The sequence below is a fragment of the Callithrix jacchus genome, chromosome 9 (genome assembly GCF_049354715.1).
Source record: "Callithrix jacchus isolate 240 chromosome 9, calJac240_pri, whole genome shotgun sequence".
Taxonomy (NCBI): domain Eukaryota; kingdom Metazoa; phylum Chordata; class Mammalia; order Primates; family Cebidae; genus Callithrix; species Callithrix jacchus.
The window spans coordinates 108,389,239-108,407,590 of NC_133510.1; the positions used below are offsets into that span (position 1 = coordinate 108,389,239).

The window sequence follows — 18,352 nt, forward strand, 5'->3', positions numbered from 1 at the left end:
GAAATAATTCTTTGCTTTAATTGATTTCTTTTGTGTCTACTGCCTTGTTTGGGCTTCTTTCCTTGCTTGTTCTGAAGATCATATTGTTTAAAAATTTAGCATCATTTTAAAAATTCAGAAGCAGATCTTAATTCTGCTCTGTGTAACGGATTAATTAGAGCAAGTGAATCGCAGTATTATATGGAGTAATTGATGAAGGGGGAATGCTTCGTTAGGTTGATATAACTTAACAATTAAGTAATTTTGACTATTTTGATGAGGTTTGGTGGTTATTTCTTGTTTGTCCTTGAATATTTTGGTTTTCTTTAGTAGAATGGGGGTAAATTTGAAGGCTTAAGATGCAAAATTTTTTTCTCACTGAAAATAATACAGTGTTGTTTTCAACTTTGGATGATTTGCCCTATTATAAGAGATTTTTAGGAAAGAATTGCTCTTATAAAGTGGAGAACTGTACTGGTTGTCAGAGCCTCAGTAAAGACTCCTCCTGGGCTAGGTTCCCCTAGGGTCTTTCAAATTCCTACTGGCAGAGCTAGGACCAACTGTTCTCCCCACTTCATATTTAAAACGCCAGGATAAATTTTAAAATATTGAGCCTCATGACAGATGTACCTTGTTAGCCATGACTCCACCTCTATTTCTAGACTTTAAATTCCCAGGAGCTTTAAGTTCCCCACAAGAAGTATGGCTTATTACAATGGATCTTTCATAGCACGAATCTTTCAGTAAATGCTGCTGGCTGTTTCACTGAAAAGAAGTAGAGGAAAAGTTACAAATATGGATGGAAATGTACACATGGATGACACAAATATTGATGAATAGAAAAAAGACTAAAGGAATTGTATTAAAATGTTGGCAATGGTTATCTCTGTGTAGTAGGATGGCACCTGATTTTCTTAATTTTTTATTTCTATTTTTTGCTTTGCAGGATTATATACAATGAACATTCATTCAACACATCTTTTTCTTTGTATGGTTACCATATATTAGGCAGTATGCTGGGTCCCGGAGATATAGGTGTAAAACAGACACAGTCCCAGCCCAGAGCTAACCTTGTATAAGAGACAGACAAGTATTAAGAAAGGATGCACTGCACAACCTCAAGACCATCCTCAGTATCATCTACATCACAAAATTGTCTATTTAACACCTGTTGAGTGGACGGTTACAAGAAACCACCACCAGCTAAGGAGACTCTTAGCTGCTGCACCTAGCTGCAGTGTGTGAAAGGCAAATGGATCTTACAAAATGCAAAGATTTTAGTAGCTGATGGAGGACTGGTAAATAGAACTTGGTTAAGATGAATTAATGTCCAATATATAATTAATTATTATATAAATTATATATAATTAATTTTGTATAATTATATATACAAATAATATAATTTGTATTATGATCCATATAATTTTGATCATATTGTACCAAAGGCTTCCAAACATAATAGGAACTGGGAGATGAGCTACTCTTTGTCTTCTGATTCTCTTATCTCCAAATCTACTCCTTCTAATCTTCATTTCAATAAATGGTGCTATTTTGCACTCTGTTACATAAGCTAAAAACCTAACTATCATCTTGATTCCTTTCTTTCCACCGTCCCTCATGGCCAATTTATCTATAAGTCATGATAACTGCCTTCAGAATATATGCTGAATCCATTCTCTTCTCTCTATCTGTGCTGTTCCCTATCTAGTCCAAATCACCTTTCTTGACATCCTGGACTAATGCAACAGTTTTCCAGGTGGTCTCCTTATTTCTACTCCTGTCCCTCTAAAATTTGATCTCCACATTGATGATCTTTATAAAATGAGATCGGTGCTGGAGCAGCTGCCGCCGAGTCCGGATCCCACTGCTGTGCGCCCCCGATGCCCTCCCGATGTGCATTCCTGGTTCCTTTTGGTCCAAGACCAAAATGGCAACTCTCAAGGATCAGCTGATTCATAAGCTTCTAAAGGAAGAACAGACCCCCCAGAATAAGATTACAGTTGTTGGGGTTGGTGCTGTTGGTATGGCCTGTGCCATCAGTATCTTAATGAAGGACTTGGCAGATGAACTTGCTCTTGTTGATGTCATTGAAGACAAACTGAAGGGAGAGATGATGGATCTCCAACATGGCAGTCTTTTCCTTAGAACACCAAAGATTGTCTCTGGCAAAGATTATAATGTAACTGCAAACTCCAAGCTGGTCATTATTACGGCTGGGGCACGTCAGCAAGAGGGAGAAAGCCATCTTAATTTGGTCCAGCGTAACGTGAACATCTTTAAATTCATCATTCCTAATGTTGTAAAATACAGCCCAAACTGCAAGTTGCTTATTGTTTCAAATCCAGTGGTTATCTTGACCTATGTGGCTTGGAAGATATGTGGCTTTCCCAAAAACCATGTTATTGGAAGTAGTTGCAATCTGGATTCAGCCTGATTCCGTTACCTGATGGGGGAAAGGCTGGGAGTTCACCCTTTAAGCTGTCATGGGTGGGTCCTTGGGGAACATGGAGATTCCAGTGTGCCTGTATGGAGTGGAGTGAATGTTGCTGGTGTCTCCCTGAAGACTCTGCACCCAGATTTAGGGACTGATACAGATAAGGAACAGTGGAAAGAGATTCACAAGCAGGTGGTTGAGAGTGCTTACGAGGTGATCAAACTCAAAGGCTACACATCCTGGGCCATTGGACTTTGTGTGGCAGATTTGGCAGAGACTATAATGAAGAATCTTAGGTGGGTACACCCAATTTCCACCATGATTAAGGGTCTCTATGGAATAAAGGATGATGTCTTCCTTAGTGTTCCTTGCATTTTGGGACAGAATGGAATCTCAGACGTTGTGAAGGTGACTCTGACTCCTGAGGAAGAGGCCCGTTTGAAGAAGTGTGGATACACTTTGGGGGATCCAAAAGGAGCTGCAATATTAGTCTTCTGATGTCATGCCATTTCACTGTCTAGGCTGCAACAGGATTTTAGTTGGAGATTGTGCATGTTGTCCTTTTTTATCTGATCTGTGATTAAAGCAGTAATATTTTAAGATGGACTGTGAAAAACATCAATTCCAGAAGTTAGAAATAGGAATGTTTTGTAAAGTCCTACAGCTATATTCTGATGCTGGATGGTGGTAACCTTGTGTAGTCCTAAACTGGTTAGGTGCCACCTCTGAGGCACCACTGCCAGTGCTGCACATGCTGCAGTTGCCCCTTGAGCCAGAGAGATGTTCATTTGTTATATAACTGCCTGGCTCCTTCACTGAACATGCCTAGTCCAACATTTTTCCCAGTCGATCACATCCTGGCATTCAATGTATAGATCCAATATCGCATGTCTTGTTCCAAAGGATCTTATTTTGTGAACTATATATTTCAGTAGTGTACATTATCATACAATGTAAAAAGATCTACATATAAACAATGCAACCAACTATCCAAGTGTTACACCAACTAAAACCCCCAATAAACTTTGAACAGTGAAAATAAAATAAAATGAGATCACACCACACCACCCTGCTGCCTAAACTCTTCAGTAAGTTTCCATCTAACCTGGAATACAATCCAGACTCCTACTGCAGCCTCCAGTGGCCAGGTAACCTGGCTACTGCTGGCCTCTCTGGCTTCATCTTCTATCACTCTCTATCTGGTTCACCATATTTAAATGGTTATATTTGTTATCTATGGCTGTATACAAGAGCAATAAGCATTTAATGTCTCATAGTTTCTTTGGGTTAGGAATTAAAAGGTAGCTGGGTGGTTCTGTCTCAAGGGATCTCATAAGGCCGTGGTCAGCATAGGCTGCAATCATCTATAGGCTTGACTGGGACTGGAATATCTGTTTTCAGGATGGTCTTACTCACATGGCTGTTGGCAGAAGGCCTCAGTTCTTTGCCATGTGTATTGCTCCATTGAGCTGCTTGAGTATCCTTACAACATGGCAGCTCATATCCCATAAATTGAATAATTCAAGAAAGCAAGACTGAATTTGCAATGTCTTTTAAGACCTGGGCTTAGAAGGCACATTCCTTCATGTTTGAAATGTCTTCTTGGTTACACACATAAGCTCTGTCCAGAGGGGGTGGGGACTACTTAAGGGCATGAGTCTCAGGAGGTGAGAATCACTGGGGCCCGTCTTGGGAGCTGGCTACCCTTAAGGATTTCTCAAAACACCAGACCTTTTACATCCAGAACCACCGCAGTTACTAGTCTCTCTGTTTCTGATTCCTTTCCCTCTCAGCTTAAATGTCTCCTTCTTGAATAACATTTTTCTAAAAACTATATCTAAGGGAGATATTCTACCACCCTGTTATTTAGTATATAGCATCCACCGTAATATGTTCACTCATTTATGTACCAATTTACTGTCTTCCTCCTTACCTATAGAAAGTAAATGTGGAAAAAACCAGGGTCTATTGTGACCCCAGCACCCACCACAGAATCTAACAAATATGAAGAGTTCACTAAATATCATTTGAATAAATGAGATGTTTAAGGCTAAGATGGGTTTTATCAGACATTTTCTCTTTTAATCAAGAAGGGGTTTGGGAATAGAGTGAAAGCAAGAGGAGGAAACAAGAAGGTCCATCCTGGAAGCAGATTGAGGGCTGCGCTGAGGGGAAGAGGATACTAGAATGTGGCTTGCACTTTGATGGGCACCACCAGGCACCATAAAAATTCATGCTCAAAGGTAGTGTCCATTACCACAAGCTCTACTGGGCCACAAAATTTTATTCTGACTTCAGGAGGAGGGGATTTCCACTGGGGTTCTGAAGGAGGCAAAAGACTTTTTAATTCTAGGTTTTTCCAGAAAGTAGCAGAATGAGAAGGTGAGATGAGTTTGCAAGCATCCTGAGTGCAGAATGTAGTGGTGGGAATGACTGGGCGAGTTTGTGAAGAGGCTCAAGTTCTAGCTTCTTTTCCCCTCACTTATCTCTAGATTATTCTATCTGGGAACACCTAGAGCCAGGCAGAACAATGTGAGGAAATTTGCACAGAATGTTATCTCTATACTTTGCCAAGTAATTGGTAAACCTCAGGGAGCCAGCCTCTGCACTGATGTGGATTCTCATTTGGAGGCAGGGAAAGAAAGCTGTCAGTGCTCCCCAAGCCTTGCTTGGGAGTGAAGTCCTACAGATGGAATGTCTGAGGAAGGGGGCCAGGGTCAGGGCTGCTCAGTGGCCAATTCAACCTGAAAGGTGTTGCTGGGATGTTTTTGCTCAGCGAGGAATCATGTGACTTCCCTAAAGGCCTCATCTGTGTCCCCAGAGAAAGCCTTATCTCTGTTCATGGTGTTAAAGTATGATTTTCAAAAGGTTAAAAAAATGTGACTCTAAAAACAAAACCAAAGAAGACATGCAATTACAAAAGAGATGCATGTCAAAGATTTTTTATTCAACTCATTTATTAATTAGAGAAGCAGTAATAGGTTAAAATCTGTCCAAAGAGCATTTGAGATGCTTGGGACACACACATACGCGCGCACACACACACACACACACACACACAATTTAATATGTATTGCAATCTATGGGGTATCTTATCCGCTAGACTGAAATTATTTGCATCTGGACTAGACAAAATTCTATAAGTCAGCCTCTGCCTCTACAGGGTTGTAAAATAGCCCAGGAAATAGAAAGTCAAGTTCAGCACTACAGTGAAGAAATGCTTGGTAATCTTCTTCACCTATTTCCAGAATTCAGATAATTTTTCTGATAACAGATTGCTTTGAAATCTCTCTTCTTGTGTGATCTGATGGCAGTTAAAAGGTGCCTCATAGCAAAAGTTGATTCTGACAGCCTGAGCTGGCATCAGATTCCTTTTCATGAATATTTTCAAGCCTGTCCTATGGGCAATAATCATAGTTTATATTATCAAATACCTAGTCCATGCCAAACATACTGCTAAGTGCATTTTATGGATAACCTTGTTTAATCCTCAATAAAAATCAATTATTCTGATCTCCATTTTGCAGATGAGAAAACAGAGGCTGAGAGAAATTCAATAATTTGCCGAGGGTCACACAGCAAGTCAGGAAATGGTGGATCCAGGATTTGAAGATATGCAGGCTGACTTGAGCTGCAAGAAGTTGTGCTAAATACTGTATGTCATAGAGAGATTAATTATACACTGTCCCTGCTCAAAGTCATCCTAGAAATATCACTTTCCTATCAAAGCAAAGCCTCATGTTTTTGTTTGTTTGTTTTGAGATGGAGTTTTGTTCTTGTTGCCCAGGCTGGAGTGCAATGGTGCAATCTTGGTTCATGTAACCTCCACCTCCCGGGTTCAAGCGATTCTCCTGCCTCAGCCTCCCGAATAGCTGGGATTACAGGCATGTGCCACCTCGCCCGGCTAATTTTTTTTTTTTTTAGTAGAGTTGGGGTTTCTCCATATTGGTCAGGCTGGTCTTGAACTCCCGACCTTCAGTGATCCTCTCACCTCGGCCTCCAAAAGTGCTGAGATTATAGGCATAAGCCACTGTGCCTGGCCTGCAAAGCCTCATATTTTAACCGGAAAATTGGGATACTGCTCATGCCTTCCCACAAGCTGACTGAGAATAAATGAGATTATTTGGATGCTCTTTATAAACTTGAAGTCACTGGGAAGGCCAGTGTTGTCATTAAGGAGCTCAAGATTCTCACTGGGAGTTTCATGGTTTGGGCTCATGGTAGTACAGATATTTCTGTGAGGAAGAGGGAATTTGAGTTTCTCATGGTCAAGCTCAATGATGAGCTTGGTGAGTACCAGGAGGGTCAGGAATAGGGTGATGCAGAATTTAAGGGAGTACCAAAAAGCTTAGTAGTAAGAGAAATAACAATATACAAAGCAGTGTCCTTCAAAAATAGTCAAAGTTAATGTAGACAATCAACGATGAACAAAATATCACACATTAAACCAAAGCCAGAATCAGTTTTACTTTTTTTGTGTGTGTGTGTGTGTGTGCTTTAGCTCCAGTATGACTCAGGATGGCACAGGCTACTAAGCCATTCCTTGAAGGAATTCACCGAAAGACAGTATTATGGGGTACTCCCAGTTGGGTTCTGGAGTGGTTGCTGTCTTAGATATGGATCCAGATCAAGTAGAGCAATTAAAAATGTTAAATGTTCTTTGCTATGTTTTTGAAGCATAAAGAAGAAAGAGCATAGCATACCTCCCTGAATTTTCACAAAATGAGCACATCCAAGGAACTAGCACCCAGATGTAGAAAAAGGATGCTATCAGCACTGCAGGGAACCATCCTCCACTGCTTTTGTCCCCTTCTAGTCATAACTTAAGAGGCATTTTCCTTGTGGGGACTCCTTCATTAAGCAGTAATTTTTGCCTTGTAGAGATATGTGCATATCTGACCTAGGAGCACAAACTAGGTTCATACAAATACTTGGTCCATGAAATGCTTTCATTGTTGGCCCATGGGTAAGACCTTTTAAAATTTCTTTATTAAGGTATTAATTTACTTATTTTAAATAAGACCACAAGCATGAATAATAGAACACAGCAGTTTCCATCTACCTCTGTAGACCTCTCAGATGCCTTCCCTATGCCTGCCCTCCTCGGGACTAACTGCTTTGACTATAGCCCGAGAGTGTGTACTCACAGGCAGTTCCATTTGCCAAATTTCTGACATCAGACAATCAGAGCCTTGACCATGATGTATTGTCTGATCATCCCTTCTATTCATTCGGGTCCCTGGAAGCCCTTTGCCTTGCTTTGCCCTTGGGTAGAGGAGGCCAAGGAACAAGCTGCATGACAGACGGTGCTAAAAAAAATTCTAGGGTCAGATCTGTCTGGGTTGGGGCTGGCAGCTGGTTAGTGGAAGGGCGGGGGCTCTGGCTTGGCTCTTTTGGGATGTGGAGGAGGACTTGCTTAGGAAGCCTGATTGGGGTAAGGGGGAACTGAAAGGGAAGGTTGTTGGGGTTTCATTGGGAGGGGCCTCAGCAGCTGGGAATGGGATTTAGATGGCCAGAATCGGGGCATTCAAGTTTTTTGTTTTTGTTTTTGTTTTTTTCTCCAGCTGAAAAATGCAAGGGAAAAAGACCCCAGAAATGTGTATCAGTGAGAAATTAGCAAGGGAGGATGGGCAGCCCCAGTGCAATATTTAAAATGGAAATCAATCTGGCAGCATCACTCCTTTGCTTAAAACCACTTGCATTATGGTGGGATGAGCGTATGCTCAGACAGATAGCAGCTTACAGTCCCAGCTGTTAGTCATATGCTCTTGGGCAAATTACATAATTTTTTCACCCTCAGTTTCCTCGTCTATAAAGTGCAATGAATCATACCACTTGCCTCATAGTGACATTGCATGAGTGAAAAAGAAAACAAATGAAAGCCCTCAGACATTAGCACATACTAACCATGAAATAAATATTGCACTATTATTATTCATGTTGGTGTTATTATTATGAATACAGGATGGAATCTGGACTTCATAGTATAACAGAGGAATCCGTCTAGCTTCTGCCCATTGCTTTGCCTGGTTTCTCCCTGCTCAAGGCCTGATACTATATGAGCTAGAGAGGAATGCCTATACCACCTTCCAAACCATACCCAGCCAGAAGAAATTGGGTGGCCTTTGCTCAGGCTGTTCCTTCTGTTTACATGATTCTTCTCACCTGAGAAGATGCAATTGAGCTTCCTCACTACTGACCTGGCGCACCCATCTGCTAGCTGCTTTGAATATTGGTTGCTAATGGCTCATTGCTGTACTCTTGTCCAGAGAATAAGCCTTGGTTATGGTCCCAGAGGGAAATGCCTGGAAGGTTATGCCCTCCAGGCATCTCTGCAGGGGCAGGCAAGAGCCCTGGACTGAATGCATTTGGATTACTAGGTCCTAGCCTTCTTCAAGGACAGACATTTAACTGTGGGACTACTCGCACTAGAACTCCATGTAAGATCAGGCTGACACTAGAATTCACTGGTTCCACATGTGTTTGTTTGTTTGTTTGTTTGTTTTGAGACAGGGTCTCACTCTGTTGCCCAGGCTGGAGTGCAGTGGTATCATCTCAGCTCATTGCAGCCTCGAACTCCTGGGCTCAAGCAATCCTCCCACCTCAACCTCCAGAGTAGCTGAGGCTATATGCATGTGCCAACATGCCTGGCTAATTAAAAAAAAAAATTGTAGGGTGGGGGTTTCACCATGTTGCCCAGACTGGTCTCAAACTCATGTACTCAAGCTTGATCAGCCTGGCTTGGCCTCTCAAAGTGCTGGGACTATAGTCGTGAGCTACTGAGCCCGACTACTTCCACATCTTTGTTTTTCATTTTCCTTTCAACTTTTCTTCAGTCACCTGCAGGGCTCTTCTAAGATCACCCCATTGACAAGTTGTACAGGAATCCCCATCTCAGGCTTTCCTTTTAGGAAGTGTGGCCCTTAAGACTACATTTCTTCAAGGTTCAGCTCTGGTGGTATCTCCCCAGGAGAGCCCAGCCAGGGTGGTACTAAGTACCCGTCTCTGAGCTCTCACATCGTCTCAGACAGGCCCTCTAGCTTGTCACCCACATGTCATATTGAAATAGTTTGTTAATATGTCTTTTCCCCACCACTGGATTGTGAGAGGCTTCAAGATCATGACTCCCTCATTTTTCTGACCGTACCTTGGCACTGAGACAAGTGATTGTAACATAGTAGGTGCTTAAAGAGAGAATCACATAGAGACTTTATTTGAATTAGGAGTTAACAAAAGATTTTTCTGAAGGAGTAGTGTTTAAAAGATGGACTTTGCCAAGAAGACAGGCACCATCTGGATCAGTCTGCATGTTTTCTTATCCCTCCTTTCAGGGTCTGGCTGGCGCTAGGTATTTATTACAGAGATAGATTGGCAAAGATACTTGACAGATGCAGAGATGGGCTTTGGATGTGTCTGTTCTCCTGTGGTTGGGCATAAACAGCCTTCAGTATTAGTTAGGATTAGAGACAGCTGCATATGAAAGAAAAGACAGTGGTTAAAACACAAGGATTAAAAAAAAATAAATTTTTCTTGTGAAAGAAATGCAGAGGTATGTAGCCCAGGACCAGCGTGGTGGATTCACGGTCATCAAAGATCTAGCAACTTCCTTTCTACTCTACCATCCATATTGTCTAACTTTCATGGTCAAGGTCACATCATGGGCTAGGAGGGCTACTGGGACTCTGATGGTCACATGTGCATTTCTACCTGGAAAAAGCAGGAAAAGCAGAAGAGCAGTCAGATTTCATGGCTCCTTTCTGGAAATCCAGCACACTGGCTAACATTGGCCAGTACTTAGTCAGATAGGAGGACGGGTAAACTCACAATTGGGAGTCTCTTGCTTCCTGCCTCCAAGGGGAGAATGGACATTTGGAAGGCAACTGACAGTCTCTTTCATCCCTTTCATCCCAGGGTTTCTAGGAGAATCCCATTTCAACATTCTGCCTCATAATCTTCACAAGCCATCTAAATATCCCATGTTCTCTATCCAGTGTTCTCTATTTCTAAGTAGTATCTCTTAGACTGGCTCTCCTGATAAAAATCCTTTTCCTATGCATGTCTCTATATTTTGGTCTTCATCACAGAACAAACAGCCTCTAGTACTCCAGTACTTGACCTTCATCAGATAGATGACATAGACAAGAAGGTATTTGATACATTTAAAAAGAATCAAGGAGTTAAACCAGATACCACCTTGCAATGAATGGCTTGGTGGCCATGGACACATTTTGCTCCTTGGGCATTTCATTCTTTAATGACTGAGTCAATAGCACACCTGGGGCGTGAAAAGAAACAGCTGATGCTATTCCTGGGCAGTTGCTGGGAAAAGAAAGGACCACTTAAAGGAACATCAGAGCCTTGCGAGGTTATGGAAGCAAAGAATGCTGTCTCAGAACAAGGGATAAATGCTGTGATGCTGAGAAATGCCTTGTACTCTGCTGTTAGTTGTGTAAATTGCCAGCATTATAAAAAGGGTTAATGACACTTGGGTTATGCATTCCCCACGATCTGGCTCCCACATGGGTTTCCAGCCCCTGGTCCCACTCCTTCTCTCCTGGACTCTACACTTCATCAGTCTTCAGGATGTGTTGTCCCTATGCCTGCATTTTGCTTTCTTCCTTCTGAACTTTTCCTCATGCTGTTTCCTCTATGAGGTTAGCTGATGGGTCCCATTTCCATAAGCCCAGATCCCATAATGCAGATTATGAGCATGGCTGCTTTAGGTCAGATACCGCATGGGTGCTGTTTCCAAGTAGAAAGGCCCCCTGTCAGGCTGAGTTTGATTTCAGACCTGGGTCTGCCCAAACCCTGCAAGAGGCTCTCAGAGGCCAAGCAGAGACTGAGCCATTGCCATATTTCAAGCCCTCTAGTTTCTTTAAAAGGAAGAAATGCCCAAATGTTGGTGGAATTAAATGTTCATATAAATTCACATTGCTTGGCAGTGGCTCTCTTTATTTTATGTATAAACACAGATGGAGGTAATGGCAAAAATCTAAACTTGGGACATTTATGATAGTGAGGTTTGGGCCAAGGGATCCTCTTGTTGGTCCTGTCTTTGTTCCCTTTTACTTGGATTCTGTGAGTTGGTCCTTCTGAGTTATCTCATTCAGCATGGTACTTTTGGCAGCAGATCAAACCCTCTCATCTCGCATCTCTGCCCTGGCATTTCCCTACTGGCCAATCAAGACTTCCTGTTCAGCCGCCCTCACAGTTCCCACAGACCCTCCTCTTTTTCAAAGCTAACTATGAAGTAACATTTTTTTGAGTACTTTCTATGTGCCAGACGTTATGCCGAGAGCCTACCATTAATTACCTCATGTAATCTTTTCCACCATCCCTAAGAGGTAGCTATTATTGGCCCCCGTTCACAGATGAGAAACACTGAGGCTCAGAAACACAAATCTGTCTGGAAAGAGTTTCACACAGTTGACCAGTGGTAGAGCCTGCACCGGAAGCCAGGCTTCCTGGCTCTTGAGCTCACATTGTTCCCCTGTCACCCACCTGCCTCATTTCTGAGAGCAGCCTATGCTAAGAGCTACTTCTTTCCTGCCCAACTCAACTGCTCTGTCTTCCATGGCATCTCTCTCTCTTTTTTTTTCTCTCTCAGCTAGAAGTTTATTTCTCCCTTTCCTCATAGTCCTGAGCACTTTCTCTGAACCTCTCTTATAACTCCTACCACATTCTTCTATTTCCTATAGGTGTTTGCATATGTTTCTGAAAACAGAGCTTTGTCTAACAGACTTCTTAGTCTTTCCCCTCTTAGAAAAGCACAATGCCTTGAATATAGAAAGAACTCAATGCATGTCTGTTACATGAAGGGAATTTGCTTGTCGCCCTTGTGGGCAAGCCTTAAACTGCTCTGCAGGTGTCTTGCTTAGTATGGTATAGAGAGAAAGCCATAGTCAACCAGTCCTGCTGACTGGCCGAATGGAGCTGAGATACCTGCTGAGGATGGTTTTCTCAGTTTTACTGTCTTTGACATCAAAGGCCTTGTTTTTTGGGAGGGTTAAGTTTCTGAATACAGAAGCTAAGAATTTTTCCTTTCATAAAGTAGGAAACATCTTATAGAAGGAAAACAAAATCGTGCCAAAACCCTAAGAAAATTCTCAGAAAAGGTCCCATCAGAACTCCCAGGAGTCTGTCTAAACCCAGATCCCCCAGGTTGAAACTCTAGCTACCCAAAGAGGTCTTTCTGTGGGATTTCACTGTGCCAAGTCCTCCTGGTGTGTGTGTACGTGCGTGTGTGCATGTGTGTGCACGTGCGTGTGTGCGTGTGTGTGTGTGTCTGTTTAAATAAGGAAAACTCCTTTATCTCTGATGAAGAAACAGCAAATGAAAACCTTAACAGGCTCCCTCAGGAGTGGCTAATTTCAATAGCAATGGATTCCATGGGGATGTGGCAGAGACAAGCTGAGAGCAGAGTTGTTGGCACTGGTTCTCAATGAGATGGAGACATAGGTACCACTTCACGGCAGTTCTGCCCTTCTCCTCTGAGGGCTCTCAGCGGTTTTGCCTTTCCTTATCTAGACTGCCATTCATTGTCCCTTTGCTCACCCCCAGTTTTCAGAAGACCCCCACACCAAGGTACCTGACTCTCTCTTCTCCCACTCAGGACCTTTCTTTTTCTTTCTTTTTTTTTTTTGAGATGGACTTTCGCTGTTGTTACTCAGACTGGAGTGCAATGGCATGATCTCAGCTCACCGCAACCTCCACCTTCTGGGTTCAAGCAATTCTCCTGCCTCAGCCTCCCGAGTAGCTGGGACTACAGGCACGCACCACCATGCCCAGCTAATTTTTGTATTTTTAGTAGAGATGGATTTTCACCATGTTGACCAGGATGGTCTTGATGTCTCGACCTCGTGATCCACCCTCCTCGGCCTCCCAAGTGCTGGGATTATAGGCGTGAGCCACTGCGCCCGGCCTCAGGACCTTTCTGACCCTCTTCTTTCCCTGCTGAAAATTGAACATCCTGTCTCAGCTCCCTCCGGCCCTGCTCTTGAAGCGCAGCTAATCTACTAATGTGACAATGGGAATGTGTGTGTTTCTCCCTACTCCAGATAACATATTTGTATTTTATTTTCACTCAGACACAGATGAACAGGGAGGTGGTAGGAGCAGGGCCAAAGCTGTTAGATAGCATCAAGGTTACTGTAGTTCAGCCTTTTTGTTTTACAAAAAGCAAAGAACAAGCCAACCAACAAACAAAACAGAAGCTCCTTTGCAAATTCGGGTCCAGCTTTTGGTTCACTCTGGCTCCGAAGTTTTCTTTCTTTTTTTTCCCCTCTCTGGTTGGGCTGTTACATAACCAGGCTTCCTCTAGCTGGCATGCTGCACATTGTTTTTTTCTCTTTTCTTTTTTTTTTTTATGATCTGCATAAGCAAGAAAACACTGTCTTATTTCTCACCTCCAACAACACAGACAAGATGCCCGTTTCTTTCCAGCTCCTTCTTTGCAATCAGACCCTTCCTCACTGACAGCATTGTGACAAAGGAGACATAACAAGGACCATAATGCCCTGAATCCTCGCCCCAGTGCCCCCACCCCATCCTATGTAGGATTCTAGGTTGGTCTGTGCAAGGGGTAAGTGTGGCAGTGCAAAGTGTGGACACTCAGAGCTTCAGCCCTTGTTCTTTACCTTCCTTCTGACCGGACAGCTGGGATGGGAGTCTGGAAGATTCCTTTTGCTCATTTTCCAAGAGCCACTCATGCCCTGTCCTCTTCCTCCTTCCCGTCTTTGTCTTCTAAGATACAGGACATTCCTGACTAAGAGGATTATCTTGTTTCCTCAGTTACTAGGAAGCAAAAAGAGGAAGAGCCCACCCTTGGAAGAAAACTATCTCTGCCCACCAAAAGTTGCACTCCTCCTCCAGCTTTGTCTAATAGAAGTTTCTCCCCTCTTAGAAAAGCAGAATACCTTGAATATAGAAAAAACTCTGCATTTCTGTTGCATGAAGTGAATTTGCTTGTCGCACAGATAAGATGCCCGTTTCTTTCTATCTCCTTCTTCGCAATAAGAAGGAGATATTGACCATTGTGTACTTGATCTGTATGAAAATCCTTTTTCTGGTTCAACAGGGAACTTTCATCTTCCCCTATAGGCTGACAGAAACAAGGTGAGCATCTAAGCTTCATTCCCAGGCCTGTGGCAGACATCACTCGTCAATTGTGATTTTCTGCTGTCCCTTGTGTGTGTCTCGGGGGGCCTGCACCCCAGCAGGCATGATCAATCTGTTGGAGTCTACATTGGAGAGAAGAAACATCTGCCACCTACCTTTTCCTCAGTGATGCTTCTACTATGCATGCAGGAGGCTGGTGGTAGGGACATCTTGTCAGCAACTTGCAGCTAAGAAGACATGGAAGCTGGAGAGGGTGGAAAAAGCTGTTTTCTTAGCTTCCGTGTAGACTTAGCTTTAAGGCCAAAAGCTTCACCTGGTTCACCTGCTCTGGGCATAATGTGGCATCTCTATTTATTTGCTCTGCTTAGTAAGAAATAAAAAGTGCAAGGAACACACTACTCTTAAGGTAGCAGTAGACATGCTTCCTGGGGAGGACTCAGCAATGCATGATGGTGACTCAGGGGATAGAGGGTCTTGTGGAGAAGGAAGAGTGCCAGGGGCTGGGGACAGCTGGTGGAGCTGGAGGCCTCCAGTTCCCTGGCAGCCTGGGTGCACAGGGTCATCCTGCAGGACAGCAAATATTCTTGTCTGCTGCTGGTATTTAGACACTGCTGGAATGTCCTGGCGGGACTATCTGTCCAAATCCATTCAAAATTGATTTTTGTGTCTTTGATGAGGAATTGTGGTCAGAGGCCCCATGAGCCTCCAATTCAGTTGGACATTCTCCTCTCCCTTCTTTAGCTTCTTAACTGCTTCTCAGGGAAGTCTGGGCCTTTGTGTTCCCTCTTGTGCCAGTTCAAATGATCCAAAGCTGTAGGAAGGATGGAAGTGGGTCTGTGCTGTGAATCTGAAATGCCCAGATGCATTTATTTAAAGCACAGTTCAATGCTGAAAAATTGGGTTTTTGGCCAGGATCTCCCCACTTTTGCTAGAGAGCCAGGAAATGGGTAGGAATGTGTGAACCAGCACAGAGGAAAAGAAGTGAGTCAGAAAAGAAAAGCAGAGCCTGTACAGGCCACATCCTTGAAGGATTTCCTACAAGCCTAGCTCTCCGCTGGGAGTGCTTTCCTTGATGTTTGCTGCCTTCAAGGCTACTCACACAGTCAGCCATGATGGGGCACCCATGCACAGCAGGGGCTGCCAGGCACTGAGAGGTGGGGGAAGAAGACCAAATCCTATATCCCTGAAACTTATAATCAGGCAGAAGAGATAAGTACAAATCTAATTAAAATTAAAAAGTGGACAAGAAAGTTCACAGCTACAACATGCTAAGAGGAGTTCTGATGCAGTGGCTCTTAGAACTAGGTTTTGAGCAGTTTGTATATGCGTATGTGTATATGCAGTTTGTGTCATGCCTTTGTGTGTACATGTGCATATGTCTCTGTGTCTGTACGTCTCTCTGTGTATGTCTCCATGTATGTGTCTATGTGTTTATATGTATCTGCATGTGTGCCTGTGTATGTCTCTGTGTTTCTGTGTGTATGTGTTTATATCTGTGTGTGTCTGTGTGTATGTAAATGTCTCTGTGTGTGTGTCTGTGTATATGTACATGTCTGTGTGTGTATATGTCTGTGTGTGTCTCTGTATGTGTGTCTGTGTGTATATATGTGTCTCTGTGTGTGTTTGTGCATGTGTATGTCTCTCTGTGTGTATGTGTGTATATGTCTTTCTCTGTGTCACTGTGCATGTATGTGTATGTATTGATGAAGAGCTCTTTGTCCTCTAGGCCAGTGGCTCTCATTCTCAATCTTGGATTCTTGGCTATACCTTGGAATTAGTTAATGAGATTTAAGAAATTTCGATGCCAGGTGCTATCTCCAGAGTTTCTGATATAACTGAGTCTGAGTCTAGGGAGGGAATCCATAAGAATGGTAAGGTCAGGCTCTGTGGTAAATGGCTGGGCTCTGGTGCTTGTCTGCTTCCACTGAAGAATTGGAGGAATGGCAGAGGTGGTATGGTAGAGGTGGTATCTACCTGTTAGTCACGTGGGAGATATCATACTGTCCTTTACTGTCTCTGGGGATAACAGAGGAGGGGATGAAGGTAGTCTCTGGGTTGTATTTGCATGGAAAATGGACCCACAAGAGGCACAGTTTTATGTCTAAAGAAATATCTTTGACTTCTTTAATACCAACATACACTTCTGAAAGGACCTTCCTCAATCCCCCCTTCCTTCTCTCACTTCATTCTTCCCTCTCTCCTTTCCTCTATCCCTCTTTTGCCTTTACCCACAAATATTTATTTAGCTCATGCCATGTCCCAGGCACAGTTCTGGAGGCCAACCAATGAACAAGGCAGGTTAGTTCTTGATATCAAGGAGTTGACATCTTAGGTGCAATCATGAATAGTGGTGGAAATGTGCATGTCTTCTGTAGATGGGACTTTTCCTGAAGAATCAGTAGTTGGTGTCTTAGCACTATATTTTATGGCAAAACATGGCTCCAAAATTTTAAGATAATTGCATTTGCATTAAGATGTTGTGTGCTGTCGACCATAATGGACTAACAATGACTCAGAGTTCACACATGCCACATTATTAAGTATTGAATAGATAGAAGAGTTTTAATAATATATGGGTAAGGTATAAAGGGTAAAATTAAACCAAACAGCAATGTACCTGCTACCCAGCTTAAGAAATGAAATATGCCATTTACCTTTGAAGCCCTTCCAGATTTGGCTACCATCTTGAATTTTGTGTATAACATTCCCTAGGTAACATGTAGTTTAGTCATACCTGATTTTGAACTTGAATTTTATACAAATGTTGTATACAGATGTTCTGTTTAGTGACTTGCTTATTTATTTATTTACTCAGTATCATTCCCAAGATTCAGCCATTTTGGTACTTACAGATTTAGCATGTTAATTTTTATTGTTATCTAATAGTTCTTTGAGTGAAAATGCCACACTGTGGCATTTTATATGCATGTAGCACTGTAAATATGCATCAGCCATTCTGTAGCTGATGCATATTTAGATTGTTTCCAGTTTTTTTTAAATGAACATTGCTGCCAAGAACATTTTTATGCGTATCTCTTAGTCTGCAGAAATCAAACTGCTGGCCACTGGAATATACAAACCTTCACGTTAGCATGCACCTACCCTAGGATCAAGTTATTATATTTCTAGATAGTTATCCAAGAGAAATGGAAGCATAGATCCACATAAAGACTTGCACGTGAATATTCATAGCAGCTTTATTTGTAATAGTTCCAAACTGGAAACAATACACATGTCCATTAATAAGTGAATGTATATATAATAATAAGTGAATGTATATACAGATTGTGGTATAATCATACAATGGAATGCTACTCAACAATAAAATGGAATGGATTATTAATACACATAATTAACATTGATAAATCTCAAAATAATAATGCGGAGTGAAAAAAGTCAAAATAGAAACATTTGTTTTCCAAGTGATTACATCAATTTATAATAGGTGGAGTTTCCTTTGCTCTGTGTCTTTTCCAAAACTTGGTATTGTTAGATTATTGTTTTTTGCCAGTCTAGTGGTATTTAGTGATATCTTGCACTTCTTTGATTACTATTATGGTTGAATATTTTTCTTATGTTTCCTATGTTTATTTGCCTTTCACATTTTTTCTTTGTGTAATGATTATGTGCTATGTACTTTGCCCATTTGTCTACTGAGTTGTTTGCCTCATTCTTATTGATTTATAATTTTAAAATACTTTCTAGAAATCAATTTTTTGCCAGTTTCATGTGTTGGTCACCCAACTATCCTAGTCTCCCAGTTACGTCTAGCATTCCACTATCCCTGCTGAGGTACCAGATCTTTGGGTGAACCTTTCTGGA

At 42.2% G+C, this 18,352-nt stretch overlaps 1 pseudogene; it reads left to right on the forward strand.

Annotated features, from left to right (window-relative positions):
* Positions 1 to 1,808: 1,808 nt before the first annotated feature.
* On the forward strand, positions 1,809 to 17,970 carry LOC144577789 (L-lactate dehydrogenase A chain pseudogene; annotated as a pseudogene).
* Positions 17,971 to 18,352: the final 382 nt, after the last annotated feature.